Source organism: Lepus europaeus, chromosome 12, assembly GCF_033115175.1.
Source record: "Lepus europaeus isolate LE1 chromosome 12, mLepTim1.pri, whole genome shotgun sequence".
NCBI lineage: Eukaryota > Metazoa > Chordata > Mammalia > Lagomorpha > Leporidae > Lepus > Lepus europaeus.
The window spans coordinates 48,613,212-48,635,601 of NC_084838.1; the positions used below are offsets into that span (position 1 = coordinate 48,613,212).

The 22,390-nt window shown below is 39.7% G+C and overlaps 1 pseudogene; it reads right to left on the bottom strand.

The window, feature by feature from the left end:
- Positions 1–19,711: 19,711 nt before the first annotated feature.
- Positions 19,712–20,153, bottom strand: LOC133771258 (cytochrome c oxidase subunit 7B, mitochondrial-like; annotated as a pseudogene).
- Positions 20,154–22,390: the final 2,237 nt, after the last annotated feature.

A 22,390-nucleotide genomic window follows, 5' to 3' on the forward strand; every position in this document is an offset into this window, starting at 1 on the left:
ATTTCTAAGATTCTTGGACTGGGAAGGGCCAAGAAGCTTGTTGGAATCCATGTTTGGAGACTGAGCTCCATTAGAGCACAAATCAGGATCTGAGGTTGAAGTCCAAGGACACATCCTGACCCCCATCTTACCCATTGTGAAAGAGGTGCAAGGTTAAGGCCCAGTGGTCTTGACACGTACACCTAGGATCCACTCAAGACACATAATATTGTGTAATTGAAGAAATATTGCACTCTGGGAATTTAACTGCCTTTGCTTAACTCGTTATAACCCCATTATTCCTTTCTTTTCTATTCCTCTTTAATTTCTCTGTACTATACAATTGCTTTTCTTTCAGCTTAAATTTTTAAAAATAAAGTTGCACATGGAAGTATAAATGTGTTAAAGGTAAAATTTTAAACATATTGAAACAAGAATAAGCCATATTTAATGCAAACACCCAAGACTCAAATAAGTAGGTTGTATAGGAGTTGACTGGAACCTTGCTTTGGTCAGCGTTAGCAAAAAAAGATCCCCCAGAGAAGCAGTCTTTTGTGTGAATCTTAAGCTTAAATATCACATTCAAGTAGTAATAGTTGCATATGATTTGAAAAAAACATTCAATTATCTTTTAGTACTTACATTTGATGTTCATCAGAGCGAGTATCCATTAGTTTCTATTTCCTTGCACCTTTGAGAATTATGCCATTTGACCGTTCCATCCATCCATAGATCCTCTGGTCATTTTTACTCCTTTCTTGGGGATTTTTAGCAACTGACATTGTCTTAGACACCAACATTTTCCTGTCATAAATCTTGAACATTTCAACATCCACAGAGAATATATTTCTAATAAGCTGGTCTCTGAACTTTTGGAGTAACTCATTTTTGATGATTTTCCCTTGCACTTCACCTTAGCTTTGTTTATTCCTCTAGGGTTTATAAAGTCCCATATAATGATAATTCTGGACTGGGAATCAGAAAACTTATTCATAGAAATGCTGCTAACTCTTTGATATAGTCTATTTGCATCAGGATTTGGATAAATGTCACTCTACCACTTTGCATCAGTTTTCCCAGCCATAGAGTGGGGCTTAAAGTAAATATCTTTATTATTTACAAAGAAAATTTGCCTTTTTGTAATAACAAGAAAAAAGTTCAGAAAAACTAAATAAAGAAAAACATTAAGGGTTAGATTAAAACATATTCATTGGGGATCTTGGAGTAAAATAACTTCATTACTGTGATTGCATTATTTAGCACCAAACATGAAGTCAAAGAAGTGAATGTGTACAGTACATTTTATCCTACCATTCTCAAAAGCAGAGTAAAATATAAACCTACCCAGTGAATGGGGTTGGGATTTGAGGGACATATTTGGAAAAATTGGAGAAGGAAGAGAACTATTTGAAGGATATTAATATCAAAGACTTAATTTTGTCATTTTGCAGAGTTGAGTTAATGGATTAAACTTGTGGCTGTTTTATGTAGTTTTGTCAGAAAGTGATGTGTCAGAATTTTTACATCTGAGATACTTGCTCTTTTAAGGTGACTCGAAGCATCAATCATAGGTAAAATTTTCCTGCTGATAGTTCTCTTTTCTCTCGTTATCAAAAAAGAGAAATTTTTATGTGATTTTTTTCCCACGGAAATAGAGTAGAAAAAAGCTAGTTCATTTCAAAGAGACTTTAAAGTAGCTGAATTTCTATTTAACTTTGAAAACAAACTTAAACTGATATTCTGAATTCTATTAGAAATCACGACTACACAAGCCTCCATTATCATTTCTTACACCTGACTTAGGAGATCTAATACGAAACCTTTCACCATATGATGTTATAGCTATTTGGGGGCTTAATTCTGCAGATTCTAGGAGAGGGAAAGAAGTTAACATTCTACAGGCTTACTGGGTGCTCAGCACTATTCTAATTTGGTCCTTTGCATTCATAGTTTATCTCATATATAATCCTCTAGGTAACCATTTCAGATAGGTGTTACATTTCCCATTTAACAAATGAGGTTACTGAAGCTCAAAGAAATTAAGTGACTTGCCCAAGGTTATTCAGCTAATAAATAGCAGACTCAGGAATCAAGCTCCATCTTTTTCTTCCAAAGCTTAATTCTTTGGTATAAACTATTTGCAGTCAGGATCGCCTCTCTGAAAATTATGAAGAAAATCTAGCTCAAATTTAGATATAAGTTTTAAGTTGAAACATACAAACAGAAAAAAGAAATAAGTAAAAAGAAATACCTACCTAAATGACTATGATTTAATATAAAAGCCTTAAAGTGAGATTTGGAAAACATTTTTTAGTTTTCACTGTCTCACTAACTAGCTCTGTGACCTGGGACACCACTTGGGACCTCGGATTTCTCATCTGTAAAATGAGGATGTTGAACTCGGTGATCTCTACCTTCTTTCCAGCATAAAAATATTCTACGTTTCTAAGTGGGAACTTGCTGAAGTGCACTATCAAAGACATAGTAGTAAAACAATCCAAGAAAAACAAGCCAGAAGGGGAGCAAAACCACATGCTATTTATGTATGCCACATCATATTTCATGTCTATAATATCTTCAAATTGACAGAAATGTGTCTTATTAATACTATATTATTGGATGGGAAAAAAAATCAAAGAAGTCTCCCTATTGAGTTGTGGTATCTAAGTAGTGTTTGAAAAGTTTAGCTGGAAGAAATAAAAAACACTTGTTCTACAACATGAATAAGGTGCTTTTAAATCTGTTTTGGGGAGGTAGTGTTGTGGTGCAGCGGGTTAAGCTGCCACCTGTCACTCCAGCATCCCATATGAACACCAATTGAAGTCCTGGTTGCACCACTTCAAATCCAGCTTCCTGCTAATTCACCTAGAGACAGTGGAGGACGGTCCAAGTACTTTGACCAGGCTGGAGTTCCAGGCTCTTGGCTTCAGTCTGGCCCAGCCCTGGCTGTTGCAACCATTTGGAGAATGAGCCATTAGATAAAAGATTCATCTCTTTCTCTCTCTCTCTCCCTCTCTCTGTGTGTTTGTGTCTGTTTATCTGCCCCCTCTCTCTGTAAGTCTGCCTTTAAATAAATAAATCATAAAAAAAGAAAACATCTTTTTTAATGAGCGAGATCTATTTGGTCACATATAACATCCTCATTATTAGCACTTTTATTATATGATTTTCACATGAATAAAGCATAGTCATGCGATAATTATGCAGCGAAGGTATAACCTCTGTATTCAGCATGTTTTCTAATGGTTACAAATGCCAAAAGTTTACTTTTCCAGCTTGTGAAACTTTATTAGTGTGAATATTCATTTGAAGTGTGTGACTTAATTAGTTCACTGTAAGGTAACATGGAGGAAAGATGCTGTTGTATCATACAATGTAAGCATGCATTCTTGCTGGAATCAGTACTACCCACTAGGGGAAGATTAAGCCAGAGGTTGGTGAAGTAGGCAGATAAGGAGGGAGCAGACACTGTAGGACATTGTAGAAGCTGAAGATTTTTAACTTTTCCTTATGGAAAATAAGAACTATTTAAGGATCACATGACCTAGATTGTAATTTTAAAAGATCATTTGAGTTGTAGTATGGATTGTCACAGAACTGGAGAGGGCAGATGAACTACTTATTATGGTATTGCAGTAAAACAGGTAAGAGAAACAATTACTCATATGGGGATGGTAGATATGGAGCTGTTGTGAAATTGAATGGTTTGACAAATATATATCAGGTGAAACTGACAGGACAGGGATAGAAGTGATAAAGCAGGAAATATGTGGGGAGTAGCTCCTAGGTTTGTTTCATATACAACTACGTAGTAAAACTGGAAATAGTCCAGACTAGGGGTTTGACAGGTGTGGGAAATGGACATTGCAATAAGTGTACAAAGAATATGTTGCATTTACAGCTGAATTTTCCTCTAAAGATGTTCTTTGATATATTCTCTTGTTAATGCCACTATCTGCCTTAGAGAGAACACAAAATTCCCAGAAAGAGAATGAGTATAATGAATATAATGATGTATATTTGAGGAAAAAGTCTTTTGATAACTTATTATTATTCTCTATTTCAGACTAACATTTGTGCTTTTTCCCTTAATAGGCTTGTCACAAAATGTGAAATCTCATTTATTGTGGATAACTAACAGCTGGCATTTTTGAGGACTGAGATAAATACAGGTGCTTTGGCTTGATTAGAAACATTAAACATAAAAGATTATCGACTAAGTTCTTTGATCAAAGTAGTTATTCAAAGGGAAAAAGTTAGGTATTGGGGGTTATATGTATTTTAAATTGAGAGTAATTTGTTCTTTAGCTTCCAGATGGCCAACAAGATATGTTCTTCCCAACAAATCTTTCTTAACCAATAATGTCTTTTGAATGTAATAGTCATCTAATATTTTTACAGTGGTCTTTAGATGGTAGAAACACCCTAGTGATATCTGAAATGAGAAAAATCTGGTATACTTATAATCTGATTTATTATAAGGTTATTGACTAGGGGAACAGCCATTTCTTTCTGGAATGGTCCTGCATTATCTCTTACCAATTACCTTTAAAATTGAGACTTCGAGGGATGATCTAAGCTTCTTATATGCAATACACTTGGGCTCACTTCACATGCTATGAGAGCATCATTAGTGGAGTGACCACGTACTGTGCTCTAATATTTGCTGGGTTTTATGCTATATGTCTTTTAAGTATTATCCCATCTACCCCCTGATGAGAATGCTATAATGCAGGTACTGTTGTTCTAACCATGAGACACAAGAGGAAAAATACCATTGCTTATAGTTAACTCTGTATTATTATTTTTATAACTTGTTATGGCCAAGAGTGTAAGAGAGAAAGAAATAAAAAAAAAAAGATGGAGTAAAGGAAGATAAGAGAATAGAAGAGAATCTCCTCAATTATTTGGAAGTCTTTTCTCTTCTAAATACCTGCCAAGAATCACAGATCTTGATATACCTTGTCATCATTTTCTTTTTGGCAAATATTTTAGATTTTAATTCTGCTATTCTGTAGCTTATGGAAGAGCATAACCCATAAATGATCAGAGACTAACAAAAAATTGGGAACATAGACATCAGTGTAAGCTAAAAGATGATCCAGACAAATTGATTCACAGACGAATCCATTTAACTGTAGAAATCTAACCCATACAATTGCTCTTCTGGGAATACAAAACATGATTAAAGGATTACCTAAATTCAGTACTTCTTCCTATTCTGGAGTTTTCCAGAATAGTCTTTTTTTTTTTCTTAATTCTTTTTTTCCCCCAAAGATTTATTTATTTATTTGAGAGGCAGAGTACAGAGAGAAGGAGAGACAGAGAAGAGGTCTTCTAGCCACTGGTTCACTCCCCAGTTGGCCGCAATGGCTAGAGCTGGGCCAACCCAAAGCCAGGAGCCAGGAGCTTCATCCAGGCCTCTTAAATCAGTGCAGGGGCCCAACAGGGGCCCAAGCACTTGGGCCATCTTCTACTGCTTTCCTAGGCCATTAGCAGGGAGCTGGATCAGAAGTGAAGCAGCCAGGACTTAAACTGGCACCCATATAAGATGCCAGTGCCACAGGCAGAGGCTCAACCTACTATGCACAGCACAGGCCCTGTCCCCAAAGTCTTTTGATCATATCTATTTTCTTTCAATTCCTTCTCTTAATCACACTCAGGCAGCACTAGTGGGTGCCCACTCATTCTAAATGAATATGAAGGATTCCCAAATTCGTGGCATCTTTTTCAAACATGTATTTTATTTATTTGAAAGGCAAAATGACACAGCGAGAGGGAGAGACAGAGACTGAGATCCTCCATGTACGGATTCACTCCCAAATGCCTGATATGGTCAGGGCTGGGCCAGACAGAAGTCAGGAGAGCAGAACACCATCAAACTCTCCCATAGGGGAGGCAGGGAACCAGGCACCCGACCATCATGTGCTGCTTTTCCAGGGACATTAGCAGGGAGCTGCATTGGAAGCAGAGCAGTCAGGACTTGTACTGGCTCTCCAACATGGGACGCCAGTATTCGCAAATGACAGCTTAACCCACTGCTGGTGCTGGTCCCAATATTTTCAAGCGCATACTAAATACAAGCCTTGGATAGTTAGACAAATTACTAAAGAAAAGCTAGGTAGAAAGGGTGGGGGTATGGAGTAGGGTGTATGGGGAAGACATTATCCAAGATTAAATTTCTGTAAATTTTTCTAGTCAGTAGTGTTTTGATTCACCAAACTGAAATATTTTATATTTTATGTTTATCACATTTTGCAACTTGAGGATTAGAATTCACATATTTCTCAAAGCACCATAGACATTCTAACTTGGTAAATAAGAGGCAGGGCCTCAAAATCTGCATTTTAGACAAAATCTCTCTGGTAAACCTAAAGGCTGAGAGCCAATTGCCTTAAGGAGTCACTTTGCATCTGCCATGCATTTTCCTTTCAGAACAACCATCCGCCACACCTTGAAAATACACGGCCCAGTCCTTTTGCTGTTGTAGCTGTTAGCAATGTAAAGCACACTTTGCCTTCTGGAAGTTAAAATTGCAAGTAGATGAGAAAATGGGGGTGGGGAGCAGGCAGGAACTGGAAGCACTTTCATAAAGCTGCTCAGGATTTAACTGCTGGGAGGTCCTTCACTCAGGTATAACATTTTATTTTTATCTCCTCCCTGGAATATTCAGATCTGACCGAGGGGCGTGCCTGTCTGCTTATGTCTGGGTGCCTTCCTGGGCTGCCTTGAAAGGAAAATGCTTGTGGAAAGAAGGCAAGTGTGGGAAGGCAGGCAGCCGCCTAACAGACCAAGGAGCTCAGCAGTTCCACCCACCGCTTCTTTCCCAGAGCAAGCTCCTGAGAGATGCTCTTCTGGGGAGATGTCTGATGCTCTGCAATGACTCCCCAGCCCTTTCTGATGCGATGATTTCCTCCTGATAGCTTAATTCTGTTAGATCATAGGAGCACAGTCTGTTAAATGTGAAAACACTTAAAGGGAAAGAAACTTTCAAAGCAGCTGTTTAATGTAGGGTCTTTAAAAAAAAGAAGAACAAAAGAGCCCATGAGGTGGGAGGAAAGACAACTAAATATAAAACCTTACAAAATAAAAGCTTTTTAGGCAGACTAGCTTTCCCTTTCCTTCTGTAAGTAAAATATTCATGAATTCTGCCACTATGGCACTATCTGCTGGATGCTATCAAAAACTCTTATGCAGAGCAGAAATCATTGAAAAGTGCACTATTACCTTACAATGTGTCACAGAAAACCCATGAAATCCGCCTTGCAAGGTACTGTCTCTTTCTGTAGCAACATTGCTTCACAAATTTCCAGGAGAAGAAGCAATGATCTTCACTTTCTGTAATGCTATTTATAACAAGATGCCTGGAGCAAGTACTTGGCTGCTGAAAAGGCTAAGCATTCCGGGAAGCTCTGACTCTAATAACAGGAGAAAGCATAGAAAAGGGGTCAACGATCACATTCAGGGTCTAGAACTATAATTCAGACCAGGAAACATCTGGTAAACTGGAAAGGGAACATGCACCTTCATGAAGCAGAGAGATGAGTCCAAAGACAGGCTACTTCTAGAAATGGCCCGCCATTCCATGGACCATGAGTCATACAATTTCTTTGACACCCAAGGTGGTGTCCTCTTTCATATGTCTATCCATTTTCTCATCCATTTATCTATGCTTCCATTGTTCCATCCTTTCATTCAGTGAGTATTTTTAACTGTCTACCATGTTCTGTATACTATGAATCAGAAACACAGGATAGGTAAGACTTAGTCCCTAGTCCTTAATTCCACACACACACACAGACCAAAAAACCATCACACTGAAACAGATAGATCAACATATTCCTGGTTAACAATGGTGGTTTGAACACATGTTTGCTTCAGGCGGGGTTCATAAAGAGATAAACAAAAAAGGAGAGGATGAGTGGTAACTGATTTAAAAGTCCTCAGAAAGCCATATCCTAAGTTGATAGTAAAGAGTTTTGAGAAACTACACATTTAATATGATGGAGCCCTTGAGGGGCTTAGGTGAAACTTAAATCATCAGTAATGGTGAACATCTGTTTAAGAAGCTGTTGCAACAACACAATTTCCTCCTTCCCATCCCTCAGCCAGAGAATAGCTTCTCTCTGTAGGCAGAGTATGCAGGATAGGTGTGTCTGTGGCCAGGGGTAACAGAGTCTCTCTCTGCACTTGTAAACACAAAGACCACTGATTAGTAGGGTTCCTGTACTGAAAACACGGGAAGTCAGTACAAAATTTATCCTAAAGTTTGAAGTCTCCCATTCTTGCTATTTTCCTGGATTAGCTTTTTCCCGAAAGCTAGATGTATACCTTCCAGCCACATCTTAGAATGTTTTCTACTGCATCACACAACCAAATCATGGACCCTCACCCTGTGTCTAGAACATGAGGGCAGGCTTAGGGAAGGCTTGACTGAGCCCACTGGCTACTCTCAGATACCAGGATAGCTGTTGGTATATGTGAATGTTCTGTGTGGAAGTCCACTGCCCTCCCTGAGTTCTCTGTATGTGTCCTGGATAACAGGTAGCACTGCAATGAGGACAAAACTGGGTCTCTCCCACATGGACACTGAGACACCAGGAAATTCAACCAGAACAAGAAGCTGGTCAGAAAGCTCAGAGTTTCTGATCAAGCGAGAATCCTCTCCCAGTCAATTATCCAATTGCTAACGTGTTACATATTTAAAAGTGGGTACCTCTTTGTTGGAATGCAGACATATGCCCAAAGTAGAGGGAGAAATTTTGTGATTGAGACACCTTTCCAATTATCTGTAGCTGGTATAAAGCATGTGCTTGACCCAGCACTTGAACTCATTGTAGATATTCAAATTGTGTCTTGGCCTAAATGAGGCTGGCAAGTTCCCTTCCCTGTGGACAAATATGAAAACATTGTGGCCAAAGCCAATGAGGTGAAGTTCAAAATTAAGTTCCAGATGAAAAAGGTGCTGCATCTGAGCATGGCAGTTGGCCCTGTGAAGATGAGAGATGATGAGATTGTGTATGACAACCACCTGGCTGTCAACTTCCTGGTGTCATTGCTCAGGAGGAATTGGCAGAATGTCTGGGCTCTATACCACAAGAACAGCACCATCCGTAAGCTCAAACACCTGTATTAAAAAATCATTCTAATATTAATAAAACAGAGAAACGAGAAGATAGTTCAGCCATGGGGTAGGGGAAAGCACAGAAGTATTATTCTCAATGTTTGCTGTGCAATATGGTAGCTACAAGACACATTCACTTACTTAAACTATAGTTAACATTATGCCAGATTAAGAATTCAGTTTTTCACTCTACTGGGCACATTTCATTTGGTGATTGACACATTGGGACAGTGTTACTCTAAAGAGAAACTTCTTGAGCTGTAAACAGAAAGAGGGAAAAAATATTTCCTCTTAAATGTTTGATAATGATGATAGTGGCAGCACTAACAAAATGATGGAAAACATGCAAAGGTATATTCATAGATTTTGCTCAAGGAGTTGAAGGAGACATTTTACCTGAGCCATATTTTGACAAATTGGAAATAGAGGAAGGTCCAGGTTTGAAGTCAGGCTTGGTGTATTTTCAGGCTTTTATTCTACCTATACCTGCTTCTACCTGTGATTTTAGTGTCCAAAGGGACTGTAGAAGTAGAAATAAGTATTCCAGCGAAGATAGGCAGGCATAAGGAATCTGAGAAGACATGGAGGTATTTAAGGTTAGAAAACATCTCTGAGCAGTTGAGTCAGTAAGAGCAGAAGTGAAATGTTATTAAGTGGATATTGGGAAAGAGATAAAGACTATAGTGAATGTGGAATGTGACCAATTTTGCAAAGGTGGATCAAAATACCTTTGGTTTGGTTACTCTTCATACAACCATGTTCTCACTATATCCAATATATATTTAGCATTTCAATAAAGCAGAAATTTCACACCTACACACAGTTTTGAAATGCAGGGAAAAGAAGGAAATGTTTCTATCTTAACAGTCAGTATTACCAATAAAATCTTCTGTGTCTTGTTGAGCCACTGTTTTCTGGCCAATGAATCACACACACAAAGACAAAACAAAATAAAACAGGAAACTGTAGGAAACACAAGAAAGGGAAAGGTAGTTGTCACCAAAAAAAAAAAAAAAAACTGAGAAGATGAGGTACTTATGAGTCAGTATCAACTTAAAAAAATTAAACAGAAGTTGAGATCTTTCTAAACTTTTGCTAATCATAATTAGGTGTCATTTCTTGTTCATTATCATTGTAGATAAGGGTAAGTTAGTGAAAGCACAATAGCATTCACAATCTTATTTCTAACATAGCAGAAATGTTACTAATAATAGCAATGGTTTAATTTAAATACTGGTTATTTATGATATTAATAAACTTACCCTATTTGCAATTCATATTATCACCATTCAAGCTATAGGCTAACTGTAAAATGTGTCATTGGTCCATTAGAGAATAATTTTGATAGGATTCATTATTTAATTCTTTAAGAATACATATTTCAAATGCTTATCAAGAATACGTTTTAGATACAGATGCCTAAAATAAGCTATTTGTTCATTACTGGATATAGTGAAGCATTTTTATCATAAAGAAATTTGTGTGTGTGTGTGGGGGTGCCTTGGTGTTTAGAATGCTGGTTAGGATTCCTGAGTCTCATATTGTAGTGCCTGGGTTCAAATCCCAACCCTGCTCCTAATAAGTGTTCAGTGCATATCCTGGGAAGCAGCAGGTTATGGATCAAGTGGTTGCATCCCTGCTACATATGTGGGAGACCTGGATTGCATTCCTAATTTCCAAGTTTGTCCTTAGCCCAGTCCCTAGCCATTGCTGATATTTGGGAAGTCAACCAATGGATGACAGCTCTGTTTCTCTTTCTCTCTGCCTCTCAAATAAATAATTATTTTTATATTAAAAAAAAGACTGTGTGTGTAGGGGATGAGGGGAAGAATTCAACTGTGACTGGAAGTAAAGATAAATAACATTTAGTAAACTATTTTTCAGCTGCAAGCACTGTATTATATTATTTAACCATCCTAACCACCTTGAAAAGGAACTAACATTTCTTCTTTGAGTGTCAGTTGAAGTTGAAGCTCTATGTATTCAATGATAGGTATTTTATAAAGTAAAATGTAAATATCCTGGAAATATTTACAGTTCAAAAATAGTTTTGAACTATTACTAACTTATTTAATGCAATTTCCTAAAAGCAATATTTATTCAACAAATATTCATGAGTTTTTAGTAAGTACCCACCTCCCTTCTAGACACTGCAAAACAAAACATTAACTAGCTATTCTCATAGTCTAAAGGGAGAAATACAGTAGCAAGCTAAAAAATGCATACTATGCCTGGTGGTGATAAGTATGCTGAGGAAAAATAAGGTAGACCAAGGGACTCTCTAAGGAACTTAGAAAAAATAGCACGTTGAGTTCACCATTTTGTTGTTGTTGTTGTTGTTGTTGTTGTTTGTTTTGAAGTAGCACCTTGACAGTAGGGACTCCATTTTGGAGCACTTAAGACTCCATTCTGGGAAAGCACCCCCCCCCCCCCCCGTGAGACTCTGGTCTGAAACTATGATCTAAAACAGTAGAACAATAGCAGTCCACTACATCACACTTGGCAGAGCATAGAAACCCCCTAGCATAATTGTTCAAGCTTGAAAGTAGAAAGGTTGCACCTGGGTTAATGATAAAAATGTAATTTGTCTCTGTCCTACATATAATTAAAACCAATACCTGGATTAATGTCCGGATTATAAGATTGTAACTGGTATTGTCAAGATTATAATTGATACTAGTTTCGCATAGGTTTTAGGTCGGCTTGACCCCGGTAACCATGTATTCCCCCCTGTTCCTAGCAACCATGAATTCCCCTCCCGATTTTGTGGTTTTTGCCTTTATAAACCCTGTTGCTTTAGGCTTCAGGGTCGAGAGTTCTTTAGGGCATGAGCCCACTCTCCACCGCCGGCAAATAAAGGACCATCAAATTTTATCAATGTGTGGAGCTCCTTTGTTCATACTCGCTCAGGTACAACAGTTTGTTTTGCATTTCCAACATAATTTGATTATCCAGTAGGAAAGTGTTCCTGGTTTTCCTCCATTTCAGTGCTACTGTACAGCACAATTACTCTCTTCCCACCTCTAGAGTGTGGCTAACAAAGTTGTGGCAGATTTCTCTCTTGCAATGAGTCCTCTTAGTAACTAGATAACAGTGGCACAATTTTGGTTGTCTCAGTTGTCTTCTGCTGTACTCTCTGTAGGGGTTTTCCCTAAAGCCATGTGACCTTGATTGATCACAGCCAAGCCTGCTGTAGGGTCCTCATCCCTCCAGGACTGCCCTACGTTAGTTGATTCCATCAGTCTGTAGATCTTCACACGGTTATACATTTCTCGTCCTGCCCGCATGGATGCAGAGGCACCTGTGCTCATAGTCACAGAAATACTCGTGCACCTATGTAACTTACATTTCCCCAATGTAAAGAATGTGAATTTATGCTTTGGTGCATGCTTTGCTATTTGCATGTGGGCATTAGTGTCTTCAAAAGTAAGTGTGAGTCCCTAAAGGCCTAGGACAGTATTTTCTACTTTTTTTTTTATTGTTGTTATTATTACCTCCATTCCCCCTTAGATCTAGCTGGTGTTTTGAAGGTGGTAATTTCTCAAACTGCATTGCTAACCTTTTTTGCTCAAAGAATTAAACTTATCAATTCCACAAACTTCAGTGAGTCTGCACTGCAATAACCTCCATAATTCAGAGGCTTTATATTCACCAAGAAGCAGACATTTGATTGTTGCCCTTGAGGAGCTCATAATCTATTTGTGGAGATAAAGGCAATCCATGTATGGATAGCTATAGAACATCTAAGGACAGCATATGGACAGGATGATAACTGTGGAAAGAGTTTAAAAATCAATATGAGTTTAGGCTCAGGGAAATTAGGGCAGAAATTAATTTATGAATCTTGAACTAAGACTTAACAACAAAGAATTTTATTAAGGAGGTGATTCCCAGTGTGGGGAAAGTTATAAGCAGAAGCATAACTTCTGGAAACAGCTTAAATATATTTCAAACAGACTGTACATTGAATTGGCTATGTCAGAGAGTTCTATGAATGATAAGAATCAAGGTAGCATAGACTAATTGGAGATTTATATATAGCTTTATTCTAATAAGTAATGGTCACCTAAAATGTAGCTACCCATTTTTGAAGTAGAGATCCTTCTATGAAAATAAGAACATCAAATAATTTTAGAAAGTATTTATAACTGGTTGGCATTTGTATTTGTTATTTTTTAAATTTTATTTTTTTAAAGATTTATTTATTTATTAGAGAGGCAGAGTGACAGACAGAGGGAGGAAGAGACAAAGAGAGAGGTCTTCCTTCCCCTGCTTCACTCTACAAACAGCTGCAACTTTCAGAGCTGGGCTGATCCGAAGCCAGGAGCCAGGAGTGTCTTCCAGGTCTCCCATGTGGGTGCAGGGGCCCACGCTCATGGCCATCTTCCACTGCTTTCCCAGGCTATCAGCAGGGAGCTGGATTGGAAGTGGAGCAGGCAGGACTCAAACCTGCACCCATATGGCATGCCGGTGCTGCAGGCAGGGTCCTAACCTACTATGCCACAGTGCTGGTCCCTGTTATGTTGTTTTAAAACAATAATAATGTGCCATTTTTGCAAATGTAACCAAGATACCACCATGGCCAACTTGGCAACTTAACCCTAAAAATATTTACTGAACTGCCTATCCCATACCTGAAATAACTCAATCAAGCCTCTTCCTCACAAATAAACACACTGATTTGTGTCCAAAGAGGATCTTCTTTATGTGAAGCTGATTGTTTTCAATGGGACATGGAATCTTTTAGATCATAAGGCATACAAATCACTTTATGCTGAATGTTATCTTTATCTTAAAACATTGTTTAGTGATTTTTTTTAACAGATATTTTTATTTGAAAGGCAGAGAGGCACACACACACAGAGAGATCTTGCATTCACTGGTTCACTCTCCAAACACGTGCAATGGCCAGGATTGAGTCAGACAGAAGCCAGGAGCCCAGATCTCAGCCCAGGTCTTCCATGTGGGCCGCAGGACACAAGCCCTTGAGCCAAAATAGAAACCTGCTGCCTCCCAGGATGTACTTTAGTAGGAGGCTAGATCAGAAGCATAGGAGTTGAGTCTTGAACCAGGCACTCACATAATGGATGTGGGCATTCCAAATTCTAGGTGGAGAGTTAACTACTGGGTTTGCTTTTTTCTGTCCACCCTCATGATGCTTCATTATTTTCTTCCTGCTGCATGGTCTGCCCTTTCTGGAGAAACAAATATCAACCAGAAGTTAAAACAAACACTATCAAACCCCTTTCACTTTGTGAATAGAGGCAATCAACTTTTTCAAGGCCGCTCTCTGGCTTTGGGTTACCCTGCAGCAGGTGGGACCGCTTTCCAGGAGTGATGGGAAGTCACTTGGTTGGTCTGTGCATTGTTCTCTCCCTGGCCCTGCAGGCACTTCCGATTTCCCTACCAAATTTGCATTATCTGGTAAACACAATGAGGGCATGTCCATTCCACAAATTATTCCCTGGGAAGCTTTGTCTGGAGCCAGATTTATAGCAATTAAAAGCATGTCATACAGTCAGCTCCAGGAGCTCCCAGATAAAAGCAGATTCTGTGTTTCATTCCTTTGGTTAACAAAACCATCTCTTTATTTCCCCCTATACAAATTTCTGTTAATTTATGAGGGAAGCACTTGTTCGTGTTTTTATTTTGAATGTCATATTAATAAATCGAAAACCCATTGGGTATTTTAATGAAGTGGAGGATTCAAACAAATTATCTCCATTTCAGAATCACAAATTCTCCCTCATTGTTCAGTAAATTTCTGAGCTATTATCTCTGGACAGTCTACAGTGCTTAATTTCAATAACAGAGCATCTTTGTAGAAGGGCTTTTGTGTGCTTCCAGAGCGATTCTTGTTGGCTCTTCGATTTCAGTTACACAATTTGCGGGCTGATTTTCTCCTGTTCTGATTTGTAGAACTCAGCATTCTAAAAAAGACAGATGTTAGCAGAGGGTTTGAGGAGAGGCTATAACATCTGGACTGTGCTTGGGCTGACTCTCTGTACAAAGGAAAGGGGAGAGGGTAGAATTCCTTGCTCCCTCCGACTGAGGGGTGGATCCTAATGTTCACTGCTGCTGATGCAGAACTCAGCTTAAATGATATAGGACGTGAGGGGGCGGCAGCAAGTACAAAACAGTGAAATAAATTACCATATATATCATGTTCTGGTGGGTAAGATAGAAGTGATGTGTGTAATGAATCAAAGCTGGAAGTAGTTCTGGTGTGTGGTGATAGGGAGGCAGACAGAGTTCCCCGTGGCTCAGGCTCAGCTTCAAAGGGCTCTGTGTGAGGAATATGTGAGTAAGCAGGAACTACTCACTGTAATGTGACAAGGGAGGACATTTGTGAGGGCACAGGAGACCTTTCGTTATTGTAGTGGGGATCTGTTATTACGCCAGCCCAGCACTCTGATGGTATGGGGGTGGGGTGGGGGTGTCTTTTCCTTCTGTGCTGTTGCACGCAGCTTTGCATACCCGCCATTAAGGAGACCTTCCCTCTCCTGCAGAGGTATGGACCTGTGACCCAGCCTGGACCACAATCTCCCTCTCTTCCTGAACCTGAATTGTGCATAGAGCGACACAGCCATGGAAATAGTCTGCAGCTGATTCATCCCAACAGTTAAGCCTTGACTGCCCACCCAGATTAACCCTGTGGCTCTCTTTCCATGGTTCTTCCAGTTCTTACTGATTATATAAAGCTACTGTTGGTAATTGAAAAAAATGTTTTCATCCAGTTAGTCAGGGACATTTTCTTTTCCTTGCAATGAAATATTATAGTTGTTGAAAATTTCAGAATATCTGGGTGCCGAGCTTCTTGGTGTCTGGTTATGCTGGCTTGTAGGCTGTTTGCTTACAGGTTGTCTGCTTGAATTTCACAAAGTCAGCTTGGAAAAAAGACAGGGCAAAATAGAGAAGTCAGGATCAGGGTTAAAGTTATGGTATGGTTCTGAAGGCTTCCCTAAATAAAAGTAAGAAAACAGTCCCTTGTGGGTTATGTCACAGGGGACTTTCTGATGCTGGTTATGGAAAAAGCCTGTAAACTCATCTCAAACCCACTTTCTCACCTGTTATGGAGAAGTAATAACTTTTGTTGCAGTAGAAGTGAGGGTTTAGTTGGTAACATTTGTAGAGATCTCACACACTACATGATACATTGAAGGTGCCTAATTACCTGTTGATTCTGTTCTTCCCTCTCTCTTAAGCCTCTCTTGGTCTCCCTTCAAAGGCGCTAATGAAGTGGCAGATGAAAGAACGCAATGGAATGAGATATTTTGTGTCTCCTTTTCAATAGGACTGCTTTCCACAGGGGTGAGGATTCCAAGTGTATGGATACAGGTAGGGATGTTTTCTTTTGTAAATTTATGAGTACAAAAGATTTTGTTGGGGCAGGCACCAAAAAAGTCTTAAGAAACTCAATGGCTTAAAGATGATGAAACACAACATGTTATATAATTTCACAGCCTAAGCCTGGCTGGATACTGGATACAAATTGTATCCCACTAACATTTCTTTAATTCTAAAACTCTACTTGTTAATGAACAGTTAACTCCCCACTTGTGTTTTTTCTGGAACCCAGTGAGGGACCTGCCTTGGGACTCTGGCATCAGGTGGGCACTGCTACAGCTGTGCTGAGACTTTCGAGTTACAATTTGATTCTGTTGCTGCTTGGTCCAGACACAAAAGGATATCAGCCCACTGCCTCCTGCTCAATGTCCATCCCACAATGAGTTTGTGTGTTACTTGGTCCTCATGCTCCAAAGCAATCCTAATAGTCATTGCCGTTTTTGGTCTTCATTTTTGGTCTTTCTTCCTTCTCTTTGAAGTTCAAGACTAGTCTTTGAGTCTGAACTGGGGAGGAGAATATGGATGGACAAGGGGCTTTGCAATTGCTTGGATTATCCTCACCATGTCATCTTGTATCCATAGAGCCTTTGCAAAACTTTTTCATGCTTTTCTTGAAGAATTCAAACCAATGTGTTCATTATCTATTACTTATATATCCATTATATCTGGGGGCCAGCGCTGTGGCGTAGCCAGTAAAGCTGCTGCTGCAGTGCCAGCATACCACGTGGACACCAGTTCAAATCCTGGCCACTCCTGATCCAGCTCTCTGCTATGGCCTGGGAAAACAGTAGATGGCCCAAGTCTTTGGGCCCCTTCACCCACATGTGAGACCCAGAAGAAGCTCCTGGCTCCTGGCTTCCAATCAGCACAGCTCCAGCTGTTGCTGCCAACTGGCTAGTCAACCAGGGGATGGAAGACCTCTCTCTCTCTGCCTCTCCTTCTCTCTCTGTGTAACTCTGACTTTCAAATAAATAAATAAATCTTAAAAAAATTATATGGAATTTTTTCATATTATATTATATACACATAAATATAAATTAGCAGGTACTTTAAGGATGGTGTCCATCAACTACACATGATACCTTCCAGACATACCCAGTAATTCTCAAACTTGGACCAGCTAGAATCCCACACTACCTCTCCTAGAGATGGCTAAACATCAAAGGAAATTGTCTCAGTGACTGAACAATTTTGCTCTCAAACATGATTTGATTAGAATTCTATACTATGATCAGAAAGAACTGTTTTCACTATAATCCTTTAAAGAGTAAAATAAGTATTTTTAACATCATTTTCCATCCTCTGCAGAGAGGTTGTGTTAATATTAGCATGGTAATCTTCAGATACTAAGAACTTGAAAACAAGGCTGTGATGTTCTTTACAATAGAGAAAGCTAAGCAATTTATAGTTGCTCTAACTCGTGTTCAATATTCTTATATAATTGGGTACTTAGATTTAAACAATTTTTAAAAGTACAAACAAGTAGTTTTCTACTATTTTCAGATGAATTGTTCATTATACATTTTAGCATTTTATTGCATTCATTGGTTAGTTAGAGCAAACATTGATATCAGGACAAGAAAATGAAATATTCTATGAAAATATTGTAAATTGATTAAGATTTTAAAATGGAGCAAATGATCCTGGCTGGGAGGATGTTTATTTCTTTCTGAAATTAGGAAAGGAAATTTTGGCAAGTAAAGTGGGTCATTTTGTATTCCAGTATTCTCTCTTCTTGCTTTCTGTATTCACTTAGTCAAGGTTCTGAAGATTCGCTATGAATTATTTTTTAAATCTGCTATCTACTCATTCAGCTAAAAGATTTTGTTTTTCCTTCTGCACTTCAGTCATTATGAAATGTCAATTAATACGACATAGATACTTTCCAAAGTGAGGAGCAGAAGATAACCTATGATGATTATCTAAGACATCCTACTATAATGAAGAGAGGAAATTTTGAATACTGCTAGTGATGAGTTCAAATCCTACATGCCACTTGTTGTAGGACCCCCATACCACTTCAGTTTCTTTAGGTATAAATGGTAAACATGTCTACTCAGCTCCAAAGCTTATGGAAAAATATAAAAGAAATCTTGGCACATTCTTGCCTCTAATGTAGGGAACATGCATGCTCGTGTCCTCCCAGTCACACAGCTGCCATGTGAGGAATCAGTTCTTCCCATCATCCCTTGCTGGAGGAAGACATTTGGAGCACTTGATCCTTTCACAAAAGGAGCAGCTCTGCTGGCGCCGCGGCTCACTAGGCTAATCCTCCGCTTTGCGGCGCCGGCACACCGGGTTCTAGTCCCGGTCAGGGCACCAATCCTGTCCCGGTTGCCCCTCTTCCAGGACAGCTCTCTGCTATGGCCTGGAAAGGCAGTGGAGGATGGCCCAAGTCCTTGGGCCCTGCACCCCATGGGAGACCAGGAGAAGCACCTGGCTCCTGCCATCGGATCAGCGATGTGCGCCGGCCGCAGCGCACTACCGCGGCGGCCATTGGAGGGTGAACCAACGGCAAAAGGAAGACCTTTCTCTCTGTCTCTCTCTCACTGTCCACTCTGCCTGTCAAAAAAAAAAAAAAAAAAAAAAAAAAAAAAAAAAAGGAGCAGCTGTGATAGTCAGGAGATGAGGCATCAATGCTTTGTATTTCCTTGAATTGAAGAGGTGGCTTGTTTATGGATGCAGCTAAGGAGTTCAGTCCTGAAGTCAGCATTTAATGATTAGTATCTGAACATCACTCTCACTAATCATTATTTGATCTGTTTTTGAATGCTTACAGATATTTACTAGGCATGTGTGACTTCTAGTTTTTTTTGTTTTGTTTTTTTTTTTTTTTTTTTTTTTTTTTTTTTTTTTTTTTTTACAGGCAGAGTGGATAGTGAGAGAGAGACAGAGAGAAAGGTCTTCCTTTTGCCGTTGGTTCACCCTCCAATGGCCGCCGCGGTAGGCGCGCTGCGGCCGGCGCACAGCGCTGATCCGATGGCAGGAGCCAGGTGCTTCTCCTGGTCTCCCATGCGGATGCAGGGCCCAAGGACTTGGGCCATCCTCCACTGCCTTTCCAGGCCATAGCAGAGAGCTGGCCTGGAAGAGGGGCAACCAGGATAGAATCCGGCGCCCCGACCGGGACTAGAACCCGGTGTCCCGGCGCCGCAAGGTGGAGGATTAGCCTGTTAAGCCAGGGTGCCAGCCGACTTCTACAGTTTTTAAAATGATGAGGTGCTCTAATTCTGTGCTTGTGAGTATATATATATTTTCTTTTTTTTTTTTAATGTTTCAAATGTACTTTATTTCTTCAATAATGCAGTATTTTGACTGGTACAGTGCTTTTAGTTGGCATCACTTATGAGTTGGTTTTCAAGCAATTCAGTATTACACCAGCTGGGATGATTACTGATTTCTCCATTCCTTTGGGGTGACTCTGCCAACAGGGAACAGATTCCATTCTATTCCAATTTGTGTTGCTGTATATGTCCATACAGCAATACAGAACGTGGCTCCACCAGCTAAACAATATTACCATATTTGTCATGAAAATCAGGTGTATGTTTCTGGTGGCTCTGCCTTGCCATTGTTTGTTGAATGCTTCGAACTTGGAGACTACTCAGTGCATTTCTGACCACAGGAAACATCGTGAAGCAGAAGATACAACTGCGGCAACTGTAGCTACCGCTTTGCTGCAATTCCACTACAGATACCCTTGCAGAGACCTTATTTTTGAAGGCAATATTTAATATCTTTGTTCCAAAGAGAACACTGCCATATTTCATGTAGTGAAAAAAAGTGCTTGGGAGTTTTATTCATAAGAATGTATATTGCAAAATTATTTAAAATAGAATGATTTTTAAACATTATGTTCAATAATGGGGATAGTTAGATAAATTATTCTACCTTTTTATGACAATATAATAATTTTAAAAATTACATGTAGGGGCCAGTGCTGTGGCATAGCAGGTAAAGCTGCCGCCTACAGTGCCAGCATCTCATATTGGTGCCAGTTTGAGTCCTGGCTGCTCCACTTCCCATCTAGCTTTCTGCTATGGCCTGGAAAAGCAGAAGATGGCCCAGGTGCTTGGGCCCTTGCAGCCGCAGGGGGAGACCTGGAAGAAGCTCCTGGCTCCGGCTTTTGTGGCGCGCACTCTCTCTCTCTCTCTCATTCTCCCTCTGCCTTTTTTTTTTTTTTTCTTTGACAGCCAGAGTTAGACAGTGAGAGAGAGAGAGAGAGAGAGAGAGAGAGAGAGAGAGAGACAGAGAGAGAGAGAGAGAGAGACAGAGAGAAAGATCTTCCTTTACTGTTGGTTCACCCCCCAAATGGCTCCTATGGTCGGCACACTGCACTGATCTGAAGCTAGGAGCCAGGTGCTTCCTCCTGGTCTCCCATGCGGGTGCAGGGCCCAAGCACTTGGGCCATCCTCCACTGAGAGCTGGACTGGAAGAGGAGCAACTGGGACAGAACGGTGCCCCAACCGGGACCAGAACCTGGAGTGCTGGTGCCACAGGTGGAGGATTAGCCTGGTGAGCCACAGCGCCGGCCTCCCTCTGCCTTTCAAATAAATAAATCTTTTAAAAATTATGTGTGTATTGTAAGGACAAATACAAACTCAAAAGTGTTAAAAATAAGAGATTTTTCTTCCACTTTCTTTTGGTGCATTTATCTTAGAAAACTTGTAATTGCAGGTACTTTTTCATCTCTTTGAAATGTATATAAGCCCTTTTGAAAGCTAGTTAGGTCTTTTGTTAGCTTTATGACCTGGGAATGTCCTTTTCAAGGACTTAGGTGTCTTCTCTTTGAAATACAAACATTAAGGAGATAGCACCTCTCCCAGATCATTCCTGGGCTAGGGTAGCCTAATTTAGATAGACTCCTCGCTCTAAATTGTGAAAATAACTCTTGTTAGGCAGATATGAATTTCTGTTGTCACTGACTGTCTCTAGATAAAGCCAATTAGCTAACACAGAAGTTTGCCCCAATTTCCAGGTGAACCAGGTGTGATAGAGGATGCTATGATATCCCCTTAGTTATTGTTTATCTTAAGAGTATGTATGTATGGTGGGTATGTGGCACAACAGTTAGGAAGTACCTTCTGGGGGACACTCACATCTCATAACACACTGCTTGATTTTGAATCCTGACTTCTCCCCATTCCAGCTTCCTGTTAATGAGCATTCTGGGAAGCAATAATAGTTGGTGGTTCAAGTACTTGGGTCCTTACCACCCATGTCAGAGACCCAAATGGAGTTTCTGACTCCTAGCTTTGGTCTGACCAGCCCTAGCTGTTGCAAGCATTTAGGTAGTGAACTAGTGGCTGGAAGGTCTCTCGCTCTCTAATAAATAAAAATTAATTCATTAATTTAAAAATATTTCTAATCTGCCTCCTTAGTGCAGCAGGCAGCATGTTAGTCTCATAAAAATGTGTCTAATGGATTGTATTTGCTTGGTTCTATAAAAGGTTGAGGTCTCTTTCTGTCTTTGTAATCTCTTAAATTGTCTATGATGTTTATGACATTCTGACTGAATGCTTACTCAAAATTAATTTGTTTTCTTCTACATCTGTGGAGGGATTTTGTGGGTGTGGAGATCTTGTCTTTAGTTATATTTCTCCAACAGTGTTATAGTCTTAGTAGTGTAGCACATATATATGAAATATCAAATAAAAACCCACATACAATATATATTCATTATATTTGAATATATAATATTCATAAATTCATAAATTACATATTTTATTTTATTATTATTTTTTTTTACTTTTTGACAGGCAGAGTGGATAGTGAGAGAGAGAGACAGAGAGAAAGGTCTTCCTTTTGCCATTGGTTCACCCTCCAATGGCCGCCACGGCTGGCGCTGCGCCTATCCAAAGCCAGGAGCCAGGTGCTTATCCTGGTCTCCCATGGGGTGCAGGACCCAAGCACTTGGGCCATCCTCCACTGCACTCCCTGGCC